This window comes from Drosophila subpulchrella, unplaced genomic scaffold (genome assembly GCF_014743375.2).
Source record: "Drosophila subpulchrella strain 33 F10 #4 breed RU33 unplaced genomic scaffold, RU_Dsub_v1.1 Primary Assembly Seq70, whole genome shotgun sequence".
NCBI lineage: Eukaryota > Metazoa > Arthropoda > Insecta > Diptera > Drosophilidae > Drosophila > Drosophila subpulchrella.
The window spans coordinates 112,341-131,921 of NW_023665706.1; the positions used below are offsets into that span (position 1 = coordinate 112,341).

The 19,581-nt window shown below is 40.0% G+C and overlaps 1 protein-coding gene across 8 annotated transcripts in view; it reads right to left on the minus strand.

Annotated features, from left to right (window-relative positions):
- LOC119562596 (homeobox protein Nkx-2.1) overlaps window positions 1-19,581 on the minus strand; it is an 84,322-nt gene that overhangs the window by 15,573 nt on the left and 49,168 nt on the right. The gene's annotated exons all lie outside the window — the stretch shown is intronic.

The window sequence follows — 19,581 nt, forward strand, 5'->3', positions numbered from 1 at the left end:
CAGAGTGCGGCAGTGGGATTGTTGAGGACGATCAGCATGTCCTATTTTAATGTCACCGCATCGGGTCTGATCGCCAAATGCTGATGAAGACCACCGGGGCAAGAGTTCGGCCAGCGACGGCAGCCTACGCAGCGAGTGTACTGCGAACGCTGCGTCGCATCGAGAAGGAGAGGAGAGAAGCTACAGCCTAGGTGGCTACCATTGCGCTAAGCAATACCTTGCGGTGATACCGCGCAATCACGGCCCATACTCTTGTTGCTTGTACTTGTTTTAGTCTGTATATACGTGTTAGGTAAAGGAATATAAAAAAAAACACGAAGGAGCTAAAACATGTGTTATGTGTGTTGCGCAAAATATGAAAATTTATGAAATAAAAACAAAATAATATTTGAAATAGTAATAAAAGAAAAACAACATACAACTTGATTTTATTGGGTTTGGGATACCACGAAAAACAAAATAGTATACATTTTATACTACAGGCAACGGGGAAATCGTATAAGTTTTATACGAAATAGTATAAAATGTATACTAACGATTTCGATAAATAGCTTAAAAAGTATACTACGGCCCTCTAGATTAGTATAATATGTGTACGAAATAGTATAAAACGGAGACTACATTTGGTGCAAGCATATCTCCGTCCCTCTCGCACTCCCATTAGCTGAGTAATAGGTATCTTATAGTCGAGACCATCGACTTTAGCGTTTTCCCTTGTTTTTTGATTTGGACCAACGGTGAAAATTTATATGATTTCATACCCGTTACTTGTAGAGTAAAAGGGTATACTAGATTCGTCGGAAAATATGTAACAGGTAGAAGGAAGCATTTCCGGCCGCATACAGTATATATTCTTGATCAGGATCACTAGCCTAGACGATCAGCCATGTCCGTCTGTCCTTCTGTCTGGAAACTATAAAAAATAGCATACTAGTATTAGGCATGCAGATTATAGAGATTCATGCGCAGCGCAAGTTTATTTCGTCAGTGTGCCCCGCCCACAAATCTCTCCTACGTTTTTAGTGCTAGGAACAAGTTTTAAACTAAAATGTATTGTTCTCTCAATACCTATCGATTGACGCCAAAAAAAATGTTGCCACGCCCACTTTAACGCCCACAAACTTCAAAAAATCGTCCATATGAACGCTGATAAGTCGGAAACTATCAAAGATAGAGGGTTGTTCTTTAAACAAAAGATTTTTACGCCTACTCTAACGCCTACAAACTTTCCACGAAGAAAAGCAATGACGGCAGAGCCCCTGCAAGCAAAAGGGCGATATTTCTATCGCCTGTCGTCCAGAAGTCACTTTTTAGTAACTTCTGCGCGATAGAAACACGATAGAACACATTTTACAAAAACAAAATATACATATATCGCGTAGAAGTCACTTCTAAGTCACTTCTGGACGATAGAAAGACGATAGTACACATTTTACAAAAACAAAATGGGTCGTGATCGCGAAGAAGTAACTTCTGAGACACTTCTGCGCGATAGAAAGGCGATAGTACAGATTTTACAAAAACAAAATATACATGTATCGCGAAGAAGTAACTTCTGAGTCACTTCTGGACGATAGAAAGACGATAGTACACATTTTTCAAAAACAAAAAGGGTCGGGATCACGATGAAGTAACTTCTAAGACACTTCTGCGCGATAGAAAGACGATAGTAGTGGGTAAAGCACGCGATAAAAAGAGGTCGCGGTAATATTCCGTTACCCCTTTTTTTCAAAAATTTTTTTGGGTCTTCCTTTTGTCCCACGCCGTTATTTTTTGCCCGAGCGTCATTTCGTTGCGTGATTTGTCTGTGGACAGTGCGGTTTTGTATCAAATTTGTGCGTTTTAAATATATAGCTTTCTTTCTTTCTAAATGTTTTTAATTGCTTAACATATTTAAATGCCCCCCCAACAAAGCGTGCGAAATTACGTGCTTATCGTGAGCTGTAAGATTATTCAAACATTTTAAAAGACAAGCTAGCTGTGGACATTACTTGGCGTGTAACTGCGGAGAAACCCAGCATCCAACGATTCTCAACATATTTCATTGTAAAAGGTAATGTATTTTACTTTATTTTTGCTTTGACTGAACAAAAAACAATTTTTGTTTCTGTTTCTTTTAGAAATGGCTATTAATAAATTTCTTATGTCGTCGGAGCTGGACCTAAATAACATTGTTCAGCAAAATTTCCTACATGCCAGGGATCTTGTATACAAGCGGACAAAGTCCTTATACAAAAAATTAATGCAAAATATTGAAAGTATAAAAAAATAAGTTTTTATTCAAGATTTTGCAATTGGGAAAGACTCTTCTAGGTATCTTCTACAGGCATATGTAAAGTCACTTTTGAGTGACTTCCATAAGTGACTACGGCGACACTTCCAGAAGTTACTTCGGCGATATCGCATTCGGATCGCGGAAGTGACTCCCGTCGTGAAGAAATGTGCCACTTCGGCGACACTTCTAGGAGTGACTTCGGCGACACTTCCAGAAGTTACTTCGGTGATATCGCATTCGGATCGCGGAAGTGACTCCCGTCGTGAAGAAATGTGCCACTTCGGCGACACTTCCAGAAGTGACTTCTCCACCGCTTCCCGAGTCTGTAGCTTGTCCTAGATCTGTAGTCACGGTCCACTGCCTCTTAATCCTTTCAGCACTTCGTCCGATGGTTCTCCAAGATCTTGCCTGTACTAAAGCTACCAACTGAGTGTCATACCCTCTTTGTCACACGCCAGCCAAATTGCTTATGACGATTTGAAGATATGCAGCCTATTTGCAAAATTCCACCAGCTCTTTGCGTTAACCACACTTCATGTGTTTTTGCCAAATTTAAGGTTAATGTTCTGTCAATTGGTAGGCTACATTTCAGTTAGTCCCCCACAAATTTCAGGGTCATCTTTTCAGAAAATATAACGCTGACTTTAAATAGTATAATGATTTGCTTAATTCACATTCGACTGATTAACTTAGATTAACACTTTTCACTCACTCTGCAAAAACGCAACTTACAAATATAGAGTACAAAATGGAATATATATTATATTATAATGATATAGCCTGTTCAGACAGAGGGTGTTTCAGCTTCAGCGACCTAATTCCGCTTCAGCAACTTTTTGCTCCATAAGAAATACACGTGTAGGAAAGAGACGAGAAAAAGTCGCTACAACTCGCCGCAGCGGAACAAGGGACCGCACTCGCTAATCGATTGTTATAAGGAAATTATTGTTGGTGCAGGCCCAAGGAGCCTCCGAACGGCTCGGATCTCAGCAAATGATCTCATCTTCAATCTCACCCTTGATCAATTCGCTAATAACAGTGGAATAATCTTTTGGCGCTAAAAACATTCCACATGCTAGCGTTCAAAGATTTAATTTTAGTTTTGTGTTGTCTTGTATTTTTTTCAGAGCAACTAAATTCACGTCCTCTCTCTTTGGACTCGGGTTGCTTATGCCGATCAGCTGTTCGCCTCAGCGAATCTCTATGTGAACAGGAACCCGCTTAAAATTGCAACAGCGATTTAAAGCGGCTGCGTGCAGAGGCTATTACGCTGCCGCACTCTCGCTCTCTCTCTCTCTTATTTTTATACCCGTTACTCGTAGAGTAAAGGGGTATACTAGATTCGTCGGAAAGTATGTAACAGTCAGAAGGAGCGTTTCCGACCCCATAAAGCATATATATTCTTGATCAGGATCACTAGCCGAGTCGATCTAGCCATGTCCGTCTGTCCGTCTGTCCGTCTGGATGAACGCTGAGATCTCGGAAACTATAAGAGCTGGCTATTGAGATTTGGCGTGCAGACTCCTGAGCTTCTTACGCAGCGCAAGTTTGTTTCAGGAGAGTGACACGCCCACTCTAACGCCCACAAACCGCCCAAAACTCTGGCTCCTACAGTTTTGATGCTAGAATAAAAATTTTAACTGATGTGTATTGTTCTTATCAATACCTATCGATTGACCGAAAAAAAAGTTTGCCACGCCCACAAACCGCCAACAAACTTCAAAAAATCGTAAATATGAACGTGGATGTCTCGGAAACTATCAAAGATAGGGAATTGGGATCTCAAATTTAGATTCCGTGGCCTTGTACGTAGCGAAAGTTTGTTACGCGAATATGCCACGCCCACTCTAACGCCCACAAACCGCGCAAACCTGTGACACCAACAATTTTTATGCTAGATAAAAAATTTAAACTGAAATGTATTGGTCCCGTCAATACCTATCGATTGATCCAAAAAAAAAAAATTGCCACGCCCACTCTAACGCCCATAACGCTTAAATCTATCTACCGCCGGTAGGTGGCGCATTTCAATCTCGCTTTGCTGCTTGCATTACTCCATTTAGCTGAGTAACGGGTATCTGATAGTCGAGGTACTCGACTAAAGCGTTCTTCCTTGTATGTTCTACGAAATATGTCAATTTGCCTTAAATATGAGAAAATACTAAAATATTTATGGAAATTTTAACTCTTCCACTGTGATGTTTTTCTTGGTGTACAAATTCCAATACATCTGCAGATGTGGTTTCAGGGGTTAAGCAAGACACAAATAATTTCTTGCTTTATGGAACAACCGAGAGTATTTTTCTTCCCCCACCAACAATTTGAACATCCTTCGTCTGATTACCGAGACCAGGGACTAGAGCTAACTTCACCTGTAGGCACAGAAAGCTCCGCAGTGTTTGACACCTTAGGCTGACTAGCAAAAACAGGGACTCCTCCAATGCTTTCGGTAACTATGTGTACTGCCGGCAGTGAAGCTTTAGGCCCTTCAGCGCCGTTACCGATCGGGTAAAAGTACTTGAGAAAGTTGATATTTGGGACTGATGCCTTTACTCTCACAGATCTTAAAGGAGCGGTCTTTTTGCGTTTAGGTGACCCAACTGACATTTTTATATTATCAAGATCGGTTTTAAACTCTTTGAAATTAGCAACTATGTTCATAAGTTTATCAGAAAGTTTCTTAAAAACGTTCATTGGTCAGCGCCACATAGCCATCCAAATCACGATCTACGACCCACGAAAAACTATCACGCAGATTAATATAGTCTTTTACTCTGTCAATAATTTCAGTACATTTCGGATGTATGACTACGTTGCAGAGACGACATTAAATAAAAACGTCATTAGGTGACGATCCAAACTGACAATCTTTTTTGGAACAAAAGAGACCCATTTTTATAAGTATTTTAAATATATAAATTTAAAATGTAAAAAAAAGTACTTATAAGAATCAAAAAATTTATAAATACCTCACTTAATTTGACACTGGGATCAAAAAAAGAAATAAACTGTAGACACACAAAAGAAAACAAGGAAGAACGCTATAGTCGAGTACCTCGACTATCAGATACCCGTTTCTTAGCTAAAGGGACCAAAGAGAAATGGAGATATGCAAGCAGAAAAGCGAGATTGAATTGCGCCACCTACCGGCGGTAGACAGATTTTAGCGATATGGGCGTTAGAGTGGGTTTTTTGAGTCAATCGATAGGTATTGATGAGAATAAAACATTTCAGTTAACATTTTTATTCTAGCATCAAAACTGTAGGAGCCACAGTTTTGGGCGGTTTGTGGGCGTTAGAGTGGGCGTGGAGTAAGAAGCTCAGGAATCTGCACGCCAAATCTCAATAGCCTAACTCTTATAGTTTCCGAGATCTCAGCGTTCATCCGGACAGACAGACAGACGAACAGACGGACAGACGGACACGGCTAGATCCACTCGGCTAGTGATCCTGATCAAGAATATATATACTTTATGGGGTCGGAAACGCTTCCTTCTGCCTGTTACATACTTTCCGACGAATCTAGTATACCCTTTAACTCTACGAGTAACGGGTATAACAAGGAAGAACGCTATAGTCGAGTACCTCGACTAGCAGATACCCGTTACTCAGCTAAAGGGACAAACGGGAAATGGAGATATGCAAGCAGCAACGAGAGACTGAAATGCGCCACCTACCCCCGATCTCACTATATGGTTATGTGGGCGGTAGACAGATTTAAGCGTTTTGGGCGTTAGAGTGGGCGTGGCAAGCTTTTTTTTTGGGTCAATCGATAGGTATTGACAAGACTAATACATTTCAGTTAAAATTTTTTTTCTAACATGAAAATTGTAGGCGCCACAGGGTTAGGCGGTTTGTGAGCGTTAGAGTGGGAGTGGCAAATTGTTTTTTGGATCAATCGATAGGTATTGACGAGACTAATACATTTTTTATCTAGCTTAAAAATTGTGGGCGCCACAGGATTGGGCGGCTTGTGTGCGTTAGAGTGGGCGTGGCATATTCGCGTAACAAACTTGCGCTGCGCTCAAAGCTACGGAATCTAAATCTGAAATCCCAATTCTCTATCTTTGATATTTTCCGAGATATTCGCGTTTATATTAACGATTTGTGGGCGATTGTGGGTCACAAAACAAGGCACTAGTTCCACAGATATTAATGACAAATGGACAAAAATCACAGAGTACAAGATAAACAAAACCAGTCGCAAGCGACGCTATGCCGATTACTTAAACTAGTTCAACATGATTTTACTGAAGCCTTGCTTGATATATCTTTTGGTGAAATTAACCATATTAGAAACTCACTAGGACGTTTACTGAATCTGTGCTTTGTATCTAACCCGGATCGCGTGTTTCTGCCCAATGTAGCACCATAGAGTAAACATGTATAGAGACACCATTTGTTCTGCCGCTCTCTTCGCCGAATTTGCCAATGGTGCCACCCAGGCGAAAGTCGAGAATATTCCTAGTTCTTAAGATGTTCAAAGTGACCTTGTCACGCCCGCTGTGCGTTTTATGGGACTTTATAAATCTAAATCATTTTCATGCACTGTTTTGATTTTGTATTGGATCCTTACCACTATCTCTGTAGCTTCACACATGTTGGGTGTGTTGAGAAATCGAAATCGTGCAAATGGAGTCTCTATATAGTTTCTTTCTCTATGGTAGAACCTCTTACTTAACCCGAAGGTCCATATCAACCTGCTTTCGAAGTCTCAATCGACACTGGTACTATGTTAGTAGAAAAATTCAAGAAGTCAACTAAGCAAATACATTGTTACTTCCGGAGCCAAGTCTTTTTGCTTTGATTGGCCCGATTTCTACTCTCCATTAACATGGGTGAAGCTATAAATATTTGTATACCCTTGCCAGATGTGTTAGGATTTCAGTCAGAAGTTTGCAACGCAGTGAAAGAGGCGTTTCCGACCCCATAAAGTACATATATTTTGGATCAGGGGATTTAAAAACAATTTTCAAACAGAAGTCATTTACACTGACCTTAGTAAAGCAATTGAGTCTGTGCATCACTTACTTCTGGTTAGTATACCCGACTAATTAGGGTTCTCTGTTGATCTTTAAAAATGTATCTTAAGTTATCTGAACAAAAAGTCCTTTTTTAAAAATTCTGTTTCTTGTTTACTCCAGGTCACGCAGGATGGTGTCCCACAAGGGAGTCACCTGGAGCCGCTACTTTTTTATTTAGCCTAGTACTCAGATCGACGAAAATCGCGAGCTAACCATAGGAGAAAGCGATAAGTAAATAGGCGGCTAACGCTACTCAGATAAGCAAAGGCAATACCAGAAAAATAACACATTTAGCTAGAGAACTTTAATGAACGCCGTTAGCTGTGTTCGTGCAGAAGCGGTGGGGAAACAAAAATTTAAAAATGGAAAGATAAACCCTAAACGACGCAAAAAATCACTTCAGTACAGATAAAAAAGGATGCATAATCCAAGCTGTTGCCCATCATTGTGGGACTTAACCCACAGATAGCAATACCACAACAGGGCAAAGTATCTTTTTATCTCCGACGTGCTCTCCATTGGCAGCTAATGCGAAGCTGGAGGACGCGATGGCTTCTATAGGGAGGGATAGGCCGCCCGCTAAGGGACAGCTGGAGGAGCCACAACCAGTCATTGCTAGGATGCTGGGCGACTTCCCGATCTGATCCTAACAACACCCCTTCGGGAGTGCACTGAGAGAATTTGTATCCTTATATATCTAATCTAATTAGTGCAGATATAATCGAACTGCCATAAGCTGTAGCCTCTCAAGAACGCAGCGACATTTGCTGACGATTTAGAGCCGGACCATTTTGCGTGCATGGCTATAAGCTAGGTATATCACCACCTCAATGTTGTTCGTAACATGCTTTATCATCAAAAACACGACTCACTAGAAGAGTCGATCTAGCCATGTTCGTCTGTCTTTCTGTTCGATTCTACACGAACTAGCCTCTCAATTTTAAAACTACCGGGATGAATCTTCCCCAAATGTGTTTTTTCTAATGCAGGTAGTGTACAAGTCAGAACGAGCTGGATCGGACATCTATATCTTATAGTTCCCATAGGGACGATCGGAAAAATAATGCAGAACAAATTTTTAAGCCCGTTACCGGTAGAGTAAAAGGGTATACTAGGTTCGTCAGCATCACTACCCAAGACGATCTGGCCATATCCGTCTACCTGTCCGTCCGTATAAACGCTGAGATTTTGGAAACTATAAATGCTAGAATGTTGGGACCTGACACGTAGATTCTTGAGCTTATTGCTCAGCGCTTATTGCTCAGCAAGGTGTCAAGCGCACTCTAACGCCCTTAATCGCCCATAACGCTAAGAGCCGTCTAGCACTCACATATTTGAATAATTTTGAAGAAAGAGAGATTTAGTTTTGATTATCAATTTTCAATTGCATGCCGAATATTGTTTTATTCGGGTCATTCATTTAAAAGTTATAAGCAAATTAAGTGTACAATCTTGGGGACAGCCGCTTTGCTACATGTATATCTGTATCGTCCTCGCACTCCCTGAGTTCTCCCAGTACACTTAGCTGTTACGGTTATCTGATAGCTAATAGCATGGACTATAACTTTTTCTCTTGTTCTTAATTATATCTTCGGGTTATTTTGACATGGTTTCGACTTCTTATCTGCTCTTGGGAACATAAATTCTTTAATATTTCTGAATTTCGAATTAATATTTCTTATGAAATGCATTAGGACGATCGGATATATCTCATCTGCTCTACTTAAATTTGATGCAGAGCCTACTTAAAAATTAATTTAGCTGTAAGTTTTTTAACGAAAAGAGGTATTGGAAAAATTAAAACGACCAATAATATAATATCATATTCATATAACCATGATCATAATTTAATAACTGATTCACCAAACAAGATTTTCAACGCGCATGACGAGCGGCAAATAGTGAGAAAAATAAAGGAAAACCCCAGGCTGCGAGGAAAAGCTTAGGTGTTGCCCAGAAACTGTCCGCCTTGTGCTCCGTAACCACGATTTAAACGGTCGAGTAGCTAGGAAAAGCCCTTACCCGTTACTCAGCTCAAGGGACCAAAGGAAAGTGGAGATATGAATGAGATTGAAAGGCGCCACCTACCGGCGGTAGAGAGATTTAAGCGTTCTGGGCGTTAGAGTGGGCGTGGCAAATTTTTTTTTTTGGATCAATCGATAGGTATTGACAAGACCAATACATTTTAGTTAAAGTTTTGTATCTAGCATAAAAATTGTGGGCGCCACAGGTTTGGGCGGTTTGTGGGCGTTAGAGTGGGCGTGGCATATTCGCGAAACAAACTTGCGCTGCGTACAAATCTACGAAATCTAAATCTGAGATCCCAATTCTCTTTCTTTTATAGTTTCCGAGATATCCGCGTTCATATTTACGATTTTTCGAAGTTTGTGGGCGGCTTGTGGGCGTTAAAGAAGGCGTGGCAAACTTTTTTTTGGGTTAATCGATAGGTATTGATGAAAACAATACATTTCAGTTAAAATTTTCATTCTAGCATCAAAACTGCAGGAGGCACAGTTTTGTGCGATTTGTGGGCGTTAGAGTGGGCGTGGCACATTGCTGAAAAAAACTTGCGCTGCGGAAGAAGCTCAGGAATATACATGCCAAATCTCAATAGCCTAGCTCTTATAGTTTCCGAGATCTCAGCGTTCATCCGGACAGACAGACAGACGGACATGGCTAGATGAACTCGGCTAGTGATCCTGATCAAGAATATATATACTTTATGGGGTCGGAATCGCGTTCATACTTACGATTTTTTGAAATTGGCGAGATCGATAAATACTGAACGCTGAGATCTCGGAGAAACTATAAGATCTAGGCTATTAAGATTTGGCGTGCTGATTCCTGAGCTTCTTACGCAGCGCAAGTTTGTTTCAGTAGAGTACCACGCCCACTCTAACGCCCACAAACCCCCCAAAACTGTGGCTCCTACAGTTTTGATGATAGTATAAAAATTTTAACTGAAATGTATTGTTCTCATCAATACCTATCGATTGATAAAAAAAAGTTTGCCACGCTCACTTTTACGCCCAAAAACCACCCACAAACTTCAAAAAATCGTAAATATGAACGTGGATATCTCGGAAACTATCAATGATAGAGAAATGGGATCTCAGATTTAGATTCCGTAGCCTTGTGCGCAGCGCAAGTTTGTTACGCAAATATGCCACGCCCACTCTAACGCCCACAAACCGCCAAAGCCTGTGGCGCCCACAATTTTCATGCTAGATACAAAATTTGAACTGAACTATATTGGTCTCGTCAATACCTATCGATTGACCAAAAAAAAAATTTGCCACGCCCACTCTAACGCCCATAACGCTTAAATCTGTCTACCGCCGATAGGTGGCGCATTTCAATCTCGCTTTGCTGCTTGCATATCTCCATTTCCCTTTGGTCCCTTTAGCTGAGTAACGGGTATCTGATAGTCGAGGTACTCGACTATAGCGTTCTTCCTTGTTGTATTATACAGTCCACACGAACACGGTATCATTCACAGAAAGATTTCTCAGCTTTGCAAATCTAAAAGACAAGTCTGAAATGTATTTAGATATGTAATTTAAAGGTCCAAGAATGCGTAGAACTCCAGCCTTGACTTCTGGAGTTTTAATATTTTGAATGGATCTTTCGATAGGATATGACCCATAAGTGCAACTGCACTTTCCTGTACTTTTTCTTTGTCAGGACTTAAACGTTCCCCATATTCTTTAGCCCTCTGAAGTACATTTCCCTAACAGTCCTATGTCGTCAAAGTAAACTGTTATATGTATATGTTATGTCCCCAAAAAATTGTACTATGTTCCGTATGAAAACTTCAGGAGCGCTAATAATTCCAAAAAGATCACGATAAAATTTGAATCTCCCGAATAGGGTCATAAAAGTCGTTAAATCGAAACTAGCTTCATACAGTTCCATTTTTCAAAAGCCATCCAAATTGTTAAAACCTTTATCAAGATAATTGTATCGTGAAATCATCTATCGTTGGTATCAGGTAATGTTCTCGTTTATTTGCCTTAGTTAACGGCTTAGGGTCTAAGCAAAGTCAGAGTTTTCCGATTGGTTTTTCCACTATTGCAAATTATTCTCCCATCTGGTGGAGTATGTTACTGGTGAGATTATATTTTCCTTTACTGTAGCACTTAGCTCTTGCTTCAATGCCCCTAACAAAATTTGCGGCAAATTTTCATTACAGTGCAGCCCAGACTGCGCACCTTGTCTTAGAGTGGTAAACTGTTTCTTTGGCAGCTGGCAAGGTCCCTGAAACTATCGCTTAAAATTTTCCGAATGATTCCCGAACTCTTCCGGACAAATAGTCCGCGAGATATTTATATCAGATGATTCGCGAATTCCTGAGGGTTAATGGTCAAATGGTCATTTAACTGACATAGTTCTAAAACTAGAGTTTGTCTTAATTATCACCAATTTAAATCATGTTAATATTCTTAAAACAATGGCCGCAATAGCGTTTTGAGTTTTTTAAAATATAACTAACATATAATCATTATTAATGATTACACCCCTTACTCGTAGAGTAAAAGGGTATACTAGATTCGTCAGACATTATGTAATAGGTAGAAGGAAGCGTTTCCGACCCTGTAAAGTATATAAATTCTTGAGCAGGATCATTAGCAGAGTCGATCTAGCCATGTCCGTCTGTCCGTCTGTCTGCCCGTCCGTATGAACGCTGGAAACTTAAAAGCTAGAATGTTGGGACTTGGCATACTGATTCTTGGGCTTCCTGTAGGTTCCCTTCAGTTCTGCATTAGGGACGCGGTGTTATGGCTCAAGGCAAAAAGCTTTTTTGTTTTTTTTTGTGCCTAAAACGCTGTGCCGCTGTTGACGTCAGCAGAGCAGTCGGCGCAGCGTAGAAGACTGCCTACGAAAACGGTCGTGCAATAAAGAGAGGCAGATAATCGGAGATTTCCCTCTCTTTCTTGTCTTATAATCTGCCTGCACTCCGCGCTCGCAGAGACAAATTTCGGCCGGTCCGCTATTTTTTTTGCGTCTCTCCGTTATGTTCGGCTACCGACTAATATTTCGGCGGAAACATTTTCGTGGAGCAGCGACATGTGAATGCCCTAATATTTTAGGAGCATTATTGTATATCGAAATCAATCAACTTATATTGTTTTATAAAAGTAAATTATTTGATTATAGTAAAATTAAGTTATTTGGATTTACTTATAATGTTATGTTTAGTTATTATACACTTTTATTTCAATATAATTTTTTAGTTTAGTTATAGAAATTTAGTCCGTTAAAATTGATTTAAATATTAAAAACATTTTAGTATTAATATTTTTTTAAAATTCATATTGTATTTTTTACTCAAGAAGTAAAAATTATATAGTCGGATATATTTCGCCTTAGAAAGGGGATAGGTGCAGTGGCACGCGCCAACAGCGAAGAGAAAACAAAGGAAATCGAGTAAAGGGGTGAGAAGAAGACTTGGTGCATTTGCATTCTAATTTGAGTGATTGGAAAAGAAGCATCGATTTAAATTTTGCGCATCAGGTTACTTGAAACGTGTCTTAAAGTTAAAATTATAAAGTCAGATAAGTTTTAGGTTAAGTCTAAAACGTTGTGCATTAAACTAACTTAAAAGGTACGTTAGTTTAAAAACTATTTTGTGCGTTTGACAAAATAACACAAAAAATCGGATACCGCTAGCCGAAAGTGGATTGATAAAATAAATTACATAACGGACATAAATTACATAACAAGAAAAAATCATTTGTGAACATTTGTATAATAAACTACGCTAAACAACTCTCTTTTTCTGGGCAAGTCGAAATGTTTAATTGTGAAATATACATCTACGCCCAAAAACATAGCGATTTTGCAATGCGCATTATTTAAAAAATTTTAAACAGACATACAAATTGATTTATTTAACAAAAATCTAAATCTAATACATTTGAATAAATAATAGTTTTGAATAGCAAAATCACTTTCATTTTGGACACAGATGAATATATCATAATTAATAAAAAATAAAAATTATAAAATAAAAATGTTTGGTTATGTTTATGTGGGAATCGTTAGATTCACAATGTTTTATTGGAATAAAGCTTAAACATAGATGTGCTTAGATTAAATTTTACAGAGTTCTGTTTGTCACATGAATTGTATTCTTGTCTTCACGAACGCTAAACGACGACTCCCCGCTCACTCGTGTTGGTATCGGCGGCATTAAAAGAATCGAGTACTTTATCGAGGATTTTAGATTGCAAACTGATTAAGAGTTGCCATATATCTTAACCCGCTTCGAGTGTGCCGTGTAATAAGCCCGCCAGATTCAAGTCCTACATTCGGCCCTCCTGACTGTTCATTCGCCTCGAATGGACCTGACCAAGGTTTCATATACTCGGAAACCGTAGATGTTTTAAATGGACCTTCTGAATCACCTATACGTTCTACTTCGTAACGCCCATAATCCTTTACTGCAACAATCTTGTAGGGCCCTAAAAACTTCCCCTTAAGCTTTAATCCGACACCATACTGAGTTCTTTTGATTGCTACCAAATCATTGAGTTAATAGACTCTTTCTTGTTTCCGCTTCAAATCAAACGCTTTCTTATTCTCGTCTTGTACCTTTTTGATGTTCTCTCTGGCTGTTTGGCGAAACTTCTCTCTTTTTTCATCTAGATCTTTTATCGCAAATTCCTGCATAAAGTCCTTCAGTTCATGGCAGCCGGCTAATCGCATATCAACTCCAGTTAAAAGCTTGAATGGCGTAATCTTGGTGCTTCTCGGCTCAGTGCTGTTGATAATTTGCTGAACTCGTCCCTCGTATTTATACCAAGCAAATGGACTTTCATAGCTCAACTTTGCTAGCATTGGTACGACGATCTTGTGAATTCTTTCGACTTGGCCATTTCCGCGTGGTACACCCGTCGCTATAAGCAGATGCTGTATGTTGTGTGACTCGCAGTATTCCTTGAATGCAAGAGATGTGAAAGCAGTGCCTCTGTCGGACACTATGCGGTAAGGATTTCCAAAATGTACGGCTTGCTTATCCAGACAGTTTAGAACTTCGTCTACACCAGTGCTACGAGTTGGGTAGAGCCAGACATATTTTGAGAATCCGTCTACTATGACAAGGATTAGGTTATATCGCTTGATCGTCATTTCCATGGGCCCGACGTGGTCGATGTGGTATGTAATGAAGGGTAAATCGCCTTTGTCAATTGCAGTTAGAAATCCCTCTTTCTTGCCGGCATTGGCATTTACGATTATGCATCTGAGGCAACTCTCAACGATTCGATCTGTTTTATCTTTGAGCTTGGGAATAAAATACGACCTTTCGATTATATCCTGTGTCTTTCTGGCAGAAAAGTGCCCCTGGCAATGCGCGCTCTGAATTATTTCATTTTCCATAGTCGAAGGTACTACGACCAGCTCACGAGTCGGATCTTTGAAGAGAACGTCATTCTGTGTATAGAAGTCCTGGTAGGCATCCTTTTCTACAAGGTTCCGAACTGCTTTTGTCCAATCATCGTTAATCTGGGCTTCCTTTAAGCGATGAGTCATAGAGTCTGACAAAAAAAAACATGAGACTCGACTCAGGGCATCAGCATGTTTCATTTGGGTCCCTGAGCGATGTTCGATCTTGTAGTTGAAGTCCTGCAAGTATAAAGCCCAACGAGCTACGCGAAGAGGAAGTTCCTTTTTGTTCATTGTCATATTGAACGCGTTACAATCAGTTACGATTGTGAACTTTATGCCTAACACATAGACACGCCACTTGACTAGTGCTCCAATAATAGCCAGTACTTCCAGTTCATACGAATCGTATTTTTCCTCGAATGGTGATGTCTTCCGGCTCATGTATTGGACTGGATGGAAAGCACTATCTACGGGGTCCTTCTGCAGTAAGACTGCGTCAAAACCGTACTTGGACGCGTCTGTGTGGATTTCCATTTGTAAGTTAGGATTATACAACTTAAGGACTGGTTCGCTAATAAGAGCAGTCTTCAGCTTTTCAAACGCCAATTGTTGTTTCTCTCCAAATTCATACTTGGAATCGCCTCTCAGTAAATCCGACAAGGGCCTGGCAATGGATGCGTACCCGTTTATAAACTTTCGGAAGTAAGAAGTCAGACCTAGGAATCGCTGAATCGCTTTTTTGTCATGTGGTGTGGGAAACTCTTTCACAGCTTGTATCTTTTCTGGACCTGGGGTGATGGTTCCACTTTGAAAGATGTATCCTAGGAACTGTACTTTACTGTGCAATATTTGGCACTTACTCCAGTTGATACGTAAACCGTTCCGAGAAGCAACCTGCAAGACATCTTTCAACTTAGCTAGTCCTTCTTCAAAGCCTTGACTGGGTATGATTACATCGTCCATGTACACAACGACTACGTTAGTGGCGATGAGCTCCCTTAGAACTGCCATGATAAATCTTGTAAAAACCGCAGGTGAATTTGATGTGCCAAATGGTACATAAAGGAATTCAAATTGTCCAGATTTGGTCACAAATGATGTATACTTTCGTGAGCCTGGTTCAATCGGAACGTGGAAGAAGCCGTTTGTTAGATCCAAAGTAGTGAATATCTTGGACCCTTGCAGCTTGTCTAGCACGGTCTCCATATGAGCCATCGGAAAATTGTCTCGGATAATTTTCTCATTTAGTTTTCGGTAGTCACAACACAGTCTCTTCTTTCCGTGTTTCTTGCACACCAAAACTACCGGCGATGCATATTCTGAGATACTTGGTTGGATAATTTTCTCTGCAAGCCAGTCCTGAACCTGATCGTCAACTGTTTTCTGGTCACAGACAGGTAAACGACGTGGATGCTGATAGACAGGTATTTCATCCTTCAAAATGATTTTCATTTGTACCGGAGCATTTGCGTTGCGCTCGGGTGCATACTCTTCAATCAAACTTTTGGCCGCAGACTGCTGTGATTGATTTAAATGGGTTAAATTAACGTGATCCGAAACTGCTGACTGTTCTGCACACATGCCCTTAAAGTCTTGCAGAAACTCGGATCCGAAATTGATATGTTTATCTTCGTTACTTTTGGATACGTTCCGTCGCATAAACTCAGTGCCTTCTTTTGTAACTTTCATGTCCACAATATCCAGGATAGTTCTGCCCAAAATTGCGTCGAAGCCCATGTCCTCATCTGGAACCACGTTAAACTCCACCTTCATGTGCATGTTGTCTATTTCAACAGGAATGACAATGCTCCCAAAAGTTAGAACTTGACTCTCGCCTATTCCCGTCAAACACTTTTCTTTTCCGGTAAGAGCTTCATTGCCTAGCTTGAGAAAAATGTTCCTGCGCATTAGGCATAGATCTGCGCCTGTGTCGACGAGTCCTTTGAATTGAGCGTAGGGAGATTTGATAAGTTTTAGTTCAAGGGCGGAAGCCGTAAACTCGCTTTTTGGCTTAGTAGCTGCGTTCTCCACGTGAACGGCATTAGCATTGCTCTCCTGTTTTACGTCAACCTCGACTTTGCACTGTGCAGCACGATGACCTGGCTGTCCGCACCGATAACAATTATTGTTATCCTTCTTCTTGCAATTTTTCTTTAAATGGGACGGATCCCACTTAAAGCATTTACGTATAAACTCGTGTTTTTAGTAGAAGCTTTTGGATCCTTCTGCCTCAGCTACACGCGCTACATTTTTGTAGGGCATTTTGTAATCTGCTCCTTCAAATCCCTTATGGTTTTCGCCTGATACAACATTATTTTGTTTGCCTTAGCATCTGGAACTCCCTTTACAAAATACTCTATCAAACTCTCTTCGTCTAGGTTAACTAGCTTGGCTATTTTCATCAAAGCATACAAATATTCCTGAAGTGTCTCTCCTTTTCTCTGTGCACGTTGACCCAGCTTGCGATGAACCTCAGCTGATGATATTTTAACAGCAAATTCGCCACGTAATGCTGCCTTTAGAGAATCCCAGTTGCGAATGTTAACCTGACTGCGAATGAACGATTTTGCAGCCCCACTGAGCAACTGCTTAGAATAAATGAATAGTTGAAGCTGACTCCACTGCACAGTCAAAGCACATTCCTCCAACTCCTGGATCCACTGATCTACATCTGGACTACCTGTACCTGCAAAATTTGAAACACTGCCTTCTACTTCTTTAAGTGTAAACAAAGAACGGCTTATAGGCGCTGCCTGCACTGGACAATCGAGAGCGGTAGCTACAGATTCTACTCCATCCGAGTCGTTGTTATCATCATCGTCCTGAATACCAAAGTGAGCCAGGAGTCGATCCTGTAAAACGTGCTTTCTACCGGCTGTGGGTAAATTAAGTTCTAGTAGCTTTGCGCACAAATCGTCGCATCGCATTAACATTATCTCTTCGAGTTGCATTTTGAGATGAAATTTCCTTAAAATGTATTGATGTTAGCTTAACAGTAACAAAAAGATTATATGATTATAAATATAGATTATATGAATAACTTTTCAGTTAATGACAAATTTTGCTTTTATACATACAGTCTACTTTTACTGCATGTGACCGACTTTCAATTTAATTGGGTCAGCTTTCTGATTACCACCCCTTTCGATGCACTGCTTCGCAAGACTGCTTGCCTGCCAATTGGATTTTCTTCTGGACTATTCAACATGAAAAGTTCTTGCCGTTGCTTGTCCGCTGACGTCGTTGCCTTCCACCAAGATCTGCTACTCCAGACTCAGTGCTGCTCTTCTTGGAAGTCTTGCCCTCCAGATTCCGTCAACCCGCCTTTGCTCCAATGTAGAGCTGTAAAAACATCGATAGTGCCCCTACTCGATGTTTTCGATAGTGATAGTCCAAACCATCGATATTTTCGATAGTATCAATCGAATTATTATTTAATTTTTTATTTTGTATTTTAAGCCTATTTGCTTTTAATTTTTTTAATTGCGAGGTATGAATACAGCTGCGACAAAAACCATACAATGTATTAAACTATTAAACACACATAAAAACAAATAGGTTAAAAATTTAAAAGATTTTGATTATAATTAATAATAATATAATTTTTTTATTGATTATAATTATAAGCGAAAACATGATTATAAATTAAAGTTAAGAACCAGTTAAGATAATAATGATTATAATGAAATTAACAAAAGAGAGATCATCCGTTCCTCGGGAATTACATGATATTGATATAGTTGATTATAAAATAAATAAAGTTTAGAACTACTTGAGATTATAATGAATATAATGAGATTAACAAAAGAGAGATCATCCGTCCCTCGGGAATTGTTGTAATTTACGAATTAAACAAAGAAAACGTTTGATAAAAAATAAAATAACAAGTTTAGATAATCCATTCTTTGGAAAACTGCTCTTAATGACTTTGTACCACCTCGGACACCAATGGTTCTTTGGCTTAGTCGTTGTACTGACGTCGTTGTTGTTGTCATCTATTAAACAAAACACACAAGACATACATACATATACGTACACTAATGTTCTTGTTGCCAAAAACTTGTCCATTTTTCACTTTTCATAAATTTTTCGTTTTTTCTGGAACCACGCTTCTGCAACTAGTGATGTTAAATAAACGCGATACATCGATGGTGGAAAAAAAAATCGAGGTATCGCGCAGCCCAGCCACTATCGATACTATCGATATTACTATCGATGTTTTTACAGCTCTACTGTAATGCCCGCTTCACGCTCCTGACTTGCTCCGCTCGCCTCTGTCTATCGCTGCTCCCAACGCCTTCCACAGATCAGCCTCTGCAAGTTACCAGTTCACCGTGACTGGCCGGATATCAGACCGACGCTCTGGGGGCCTATGATGCACTACCTCCTGGACTGTAGTCGCTATTGGCTCCAAGCGTTTCCCTTGCGCGTTTTCACACACACATCTGCCGAATTCTGGTTTTTGTCGTCGTCTTTTGGACACACTGCCAAATTAACTGCGCAGTTGTCTCAAATTGTCATTTCACCAGACTTGAAATTTGGCAATCATTGTAGTTGTGTTTGTTAAAACGCACTTCTGCACTCTAATGTTTGGGTCAATCCCGGATGAGCCCCCAAATTGTGGGAATCGTTAGATTCACAATGTTTTATTGGAATAAAGCTTAAACATAGATGTGCTTAGATTAAATTTTACAGAGTTCTGTTTGTCACATGAATTGTATTCTTGTCTTCACGAACGCTAAACGACGACTCCCCGCTCACTCGTGTTGGTATCGGCGGCATTAAAAGAATCGAGTACTTTATCGAGGATTTTAGATTGCAAACTGATTAAGAGTTGCCATATAACTTAACCCGCTTCGAGTGTGCCGTGTAATAAGCCCGCCAGATTAAAAT